This window comes from Astyanax mexicanus, chromosome 21 (genome assembly GCF_023375975.1).
Source record: "Astyanax mexicanus isolate ESR-SI-001 chromosome 21, AstMex3_surface, whole genome shotgun sequence".
Taxonomy (NCBI): domain Eukaryota; kingdom Metazoa; phylum Chordata; class Actinopteri; order Characiformes; family Acestrorhamphidae; genus Astyanax; species Astyanax mexicanus.
This window is the reverse complement of record NC_064428.1, coordinates 41982060-41988059: the sequence shown is the minus strand read 5'-3', so window position 1 is coordinate 41988059 and position 6000 is coordinate 41982060.

Below are 6000 nucleotides of genomic sequence, written 5' to 3'. Positions count from 1 at the left end.
ATCTTCTTATCTGCTGAAATGAAAGTAACACCTGTCTTCTGTACATACGAGTTTCTGCCTCGCCCTTCCTGAGAAGCTCTGCTCACTTTTATTTACACTGCAAACTATCGTTTGTTGTTTTAAAGAAGAAAAGTGTAGCTACTAAAGTTACATCCAAAACTGGCAAAGCATTAGCATTAGCATTAGCCTCTAACTCCAGCAAGAACATAGCAGACGTGTGTAGTCTAGTATAAAGATGATCCGTGCAGAGACTCAAGAGACAAACTCCAGATAAACTCCAGTCCAACTAAACTTCTTTAATAGATACAGATCTGGAATAAAATAAAAAAAGCTTTGTTTTTTTACCAAATGGAAAACCTCTGGAATATAATCAAGAGGAAGATGGATGATCACAAACCATCAAACCACCAAACTGAACTGCTTGAATTTTTACACCAGGAGTAAAGCAGCATAAAGTTATCCAAAAGCAGTGTGTAAGACTGGTGGAGGAGGAGAACATGATGACAAGATGCATGAAATTAAAACTGTGATTAAAAACCAACCAGGGTTATTCCACCAAATATTGATTATTTCTGAACTCTTAAAACTTTATGAATATGAACTTGTTTTCTTTGCATTATTTGAGGTCTGAAAGTTCTGCATCTTTTTTGTTATTTCAGTCATTTCTCATTTTCTGTAAATAAATGCTCTAAATGAGAATATTTTTATTTGTAATTTGGGAGAAATGTTGTCTGTAGTTTATAGAATAAAACAACAATGTTCATTTTACTCAAATATAAACCTATAAATAGCAAAATCAGAGAAACTGATTCAGAAACTGAAGTGCGACCTTCATTTTTTCCAGAGCTGTATAATGTATGAATCATAATATTATGACCACCTTGTGAAAGTGGTCATGTTTTTTGGGGGGGGGGGGGGGGTTTGGTTGTAATTCCTACCCTGACCATTTGGTGGCAGTACTGAAATTTTAGCTCCGATTACAAGCCGGTAATGGGAGTCATGTCACATGGTAACAATGGAGGCCCAAAGGAAGCTGTTGGTTCCTGTGACTTTTTTTAAATGAACCTTAATGATTAATTAACCAAATTCAACCAAATGTTCACCACTATCACCAAACAAAAGCTGGATTACTTCATCTGCATTTCACCACAGAACTCGTGATTGGTGGATATTTTTCTAAAGGACTATTTCAGTGAAACACCGGTGAGAATTATCCAGTTATTTTCCATTTTTGGAAACTTTTTTTTTTTTTTCAAAACTTGAAGACTGAGAAAGTTTTTGGTTTGAACAAGCATGTCGATGGACTAAATTTGTTTTATACACAACCAGTCAAATTTTAGAATACCCCTATTTTTCCCTTTATTTTTGCTATGTAAGCTTTTCAGGTCCAATCAACATTGGTACAACATTTCTCAGTAAACTACCAGGGTCTTTAAGGAGAACAAATATACTAAAAACTGAAAAAAGTAGTTCTAGTATTGTAAAATAACAGTATATTGTAAAAGTGTATTTTAAAAACATAATAAAACACATATATTGTTTTAGGATTTGGAAATGGAAAAAAAGTGAATTCTCAAAGTCTTTGTCTGTATAAACTACTGGTCATAAGTTTAAGAACATCCCAGATTTTCATTCCTTTTATTGTGCTAATCAAGCTCATTAGGTTCAGTCAGTAACTGGAAATGGATGAATTTAGCAGTAAACTTCCGGGATCTTTACAGAACAAAAATACAAACAAGTTGTATGTATATTTCTTTTTGTAATTTAATTTTAGTTTTTGATTTTGTTAAATTTTGGGTTTGGTCATTTTTGCTCTTAACCTGTGAGAGTTGATCAGGATTTACAGGCCCAACTACAACAGCTGTGGGTAAGTGTGGAATTTTTATTTTACATTTCTTATGGTTCTGTAGGTACTTGTTTAGGGCAGTTTTTTATAGAGATTATTGATCACTTGACTCTTAATCTGGTGCAATTTTAATTATCCAAAAGAAACCAAGAAAATTCCAACAAACAGTGTGAATATTTAATTACTAACTCCATTACTAATTATTCTATTAATGAATCCTGCAATGCTGTTCCTTACCTCTATTTTTTTCATAAAAAAAATACATGTTCAAAGTTTTGTTTTATGTATCACTACTTTATTACTTTTAAAAGACAAACATATAAAACACAACATTTTTACATGAACATTATTTTAAACATAACATTGCAAGTTTTAGTTTTTGTTTTTGCAGGGTTTGGTTGCAAATAAAACTCTCAAAACAGCACTTCAGTTTCTGAATCAGTTTCTCTGATTTTGCTATTTATAGGTTTATGTTTGAGTAAAATGAACATTGTTGTTTTATTCTATAAACTACAGACAACATTTCTCCCAAATTCCAAATAAAAATATTCTCATTTAGAGCATTTATTTACAGAAATCAATATTTGGTGGAATAACCCTGGTTTTTAATCACAGTTTTTATTTCATGCATCTTGGCATCATGTTCTCCTCCACCAGTCTTACACACTGCTTTTGGATAACTTTATGCTGCTTTACTCCTGGTGCAAAAATTCAAGCAGTTCAGTTTGGTGGTTTGATGGTTTGTGATCATCCATCTTCCTCTTGATTATATTCCAGAGGTTTTTAATTTGGTAAAATCATAGAAACTCATCATTTTTAAGTGCTCTCTTATTTATTTTTTTACTTTTAATGATTTTTCCTAGATCTTTAAACTTTAACCCCACAGAAGCAGCCGACTGATATGAGCTTTATTATCTTCTAATTTTTTTCGTACCTTTCATTATATCTGATGGAACGCTCTGTTCTGGTTGGCATCCTGATGACGGGCATCAGATAAAAAAATCAAACTGTACCGCATTCCTCCCGCGGATGTTTTTTTAAGCTGTTCTCCCTTTGCTTTTTCAGATCTTTTACCTGCTGCATGTTGTCAAACAGGTTCTATTTTAATGTGTTCTTGTTTCTACAGGTCTGGCTGTAATCAGACCGGGTTGTGGTTTGTAATGAAATTGAACACGGCTTTTTAAGAAGTGTAGTTAATTACAGTGAATTCATGGGGGTAGTTGTTTTTTTACACATTGTTTTTCATTTATTTTTACTTTAAATGAAATTCTAATTTAAAAACTGATTTTTGTATTTGCTCAAGTTCTCTTCGTCTGATATTAAAGTTTGTTTAATCTGATAAAAAATAAGTGAATTCAGTGACTGTTTGCATTGACGACTCTTCATGTAAAATACATTTTCTGAGCTAATGATTAGCGATCGTCCGATAATCTGGAAATGAAAGCAGAGTTAAGAAAATTCAGAGTGGACAGTGCTGTTGAGCTGATGCCCCGCCTACTGGTGCTGTCGCTCGGTGGCCCCGCCCCCTCCCCACACACAATTCAACATTACATCCCTTACCTGCTACCTGCCTCTCACACACCTGTACCACCACACAGGTAAGCACATCACTCCTACACACACACACACACCTGTAACATCACACTAATCTACACACTGCAGTAGTTAATTTTTATATTTGTAGCTATTTTAATAGTTGTATTATATTACAATTCACAGATGAGGTGCATATTCTGTTTCACATTTTTATATTTAATTATTTATAAATAGTTTTACTAGGTAACGAAAAACGTTTTTAGTTTTAGTTTTTTTAGTTGCACTACACATTTTAAAATTGATAAACATAACTTTTAAACAACCTTTACTTAACATCACTAATAGTATGTTAGCAACTTGCTGTACAATATATGAAGAAAGCTTTAGTTATAATACTGATCACAGTATTACCCATTGAGTTTTTAAAAACATAAGCTTATAACAGGGCTAATTTTAATTTCCTGTTCTTGCATATTTGTTTATTTTATATTTAAATATCTGCATTAAACTACATATTACATAAATAATATACAGTACTATAATAAGGTAAAGCTGCTGCGCTACTTTATTATGTTTAATCTGAATGGAATTTGGTTGAGTTTAATAGCAGATGTTATAATTACATGGAGTGTAATGTCAACATGCGGTTAAAGGACAGTAATGTGAAATATGTAAACTAGGAAGCGTCTCTGAATAAATAGCTGAATCCAGAAACTAATTGCTTACTCATAATTCAGATAATTGTGTAACAGGTATAATGTGTATTCCGCTATGCACTGTTTTAAAATCAAAATAGTGTAAAAAAAAAACAACAACACTAAATACATTTTAAATAGTAGAATATCTCTGGCATTCTTGCCTTTTTAAAGGTTGGAAGAAACATTTAATTTGATACATATTGTTGTTCCATTCTACACTTTATTTGACAGACAGTAAAAAACTATCATAAAATGTTTTTGTAAAACCCTTTTCTAATCACACATTTACCTCAGTAATGCTATTCTAATCATACATTTACCTCGGTAATGCTATTCTATTCATACATTTACCTCAGTAATGTTATTCTAATAATATATTTACCTCAACAGTGCTATTCTATTCATACATTTACCTCAGTAATGCTATTCTATTCATACATTTACCTCGGTAATGCTATTCTAATCATACATTTACCTCAGTAATGCTATTCTAATCATACATTTACCTCGGTAATGCTATTCTAATCATACATTTACCTCGGTAATGCTATTCTAATCAAACATTTACCTCAGTAATGCTATTCTATTCATACATTTACCTCAGTAATGCTATTCTATTCATACATTTACCTCAGTAATGCTTTTCTAATCATACATTTACCTCAGTAATGCTATTCTATTCATACATTTACCTCAGTAATGCTATTCTATTCATACATTTACCTCGGTAATGCTATTCTAATCATACATTTACCTCGGTAATGCTATTCTAATCAAACATTTACCTCAGTAATGCTATTCTATTCATACATTTACCTCAGTAATGCTATTCTATTCATACATTTACCTCAGTAATGCTTTTCTAATCATACATTTACCTCAGTAATGCTATTCTATTCATACATTTACCTCAGTAATGCTATTCTATTCATACATTTACCTCAGTAATGCTATTCTAATCATACATTTACCTCAGTAATGGCATTCTAATCACACATTTACCTCGGTTATGTTATTCTAATAATATAATTTACCTCAGTAATGGCATTCTAATCATACATTTACCTCGGTAATGCTATTCTAATCATACATTTACCTCGGTAATGCTATTCTAATCATACATTTACCTCGGTAATGCTATTCTAATCACAGATTTACCTCGGTAATGGCATTCTAATCATACATTTACTTCAGCAAAGCTATTCTAATCACACATTTACCTTGATAATGGCATTCTAATAATATATTTACCTTAGTAATGGCATTCTAATCATACATTTACCTCGGTTATGTTATTCTAATAATATAATGTACCTCAGTAATTGCATTCTAATCATACATTTACCTCGGTAATGCTATTCTAATCATACATTTACCTCGGTAATGCTATTCTAATCACAGATTTACCTCGGTAATGGCATTCTAATCATACATTTACTTCAGCAAAGCTATTCTTATCACACATTTACCTCAGTAATGCAATTCTAATCATACATTTAACTTATCAGTGTTATTCTTATTAGAAATTTACCGTAGTAATGCTATTCTAATCATACATTTACCTCACTAATGTTATTCTAATTACACATTTACCTGGACTGGGAAAAGCTTTTATTTCTTGTCTCTTTTAATTTATTAATATTTTTATTTATTTTATTGTTAATAGTTTTGTAGTATTACTTTTTAACTTAGATAAGTTTGTTTTAGCTTAATCTTAAATGTTTTTTTAGTCTATTCATTTTATCTTAACTTTTTATCAATGAAAGCTCAAGTTTTATTTTTATTTATTTGTATATTTCATTTACTGTTATCTTATTATTTTTTTCATTTAAAACTAAATGTAGGTTCTTTTTTTTGTCATGTCAATCCCTGTATTTGTAAATGCTCAGCTACATTGAAAATAGGGATTCCCTCCAATGT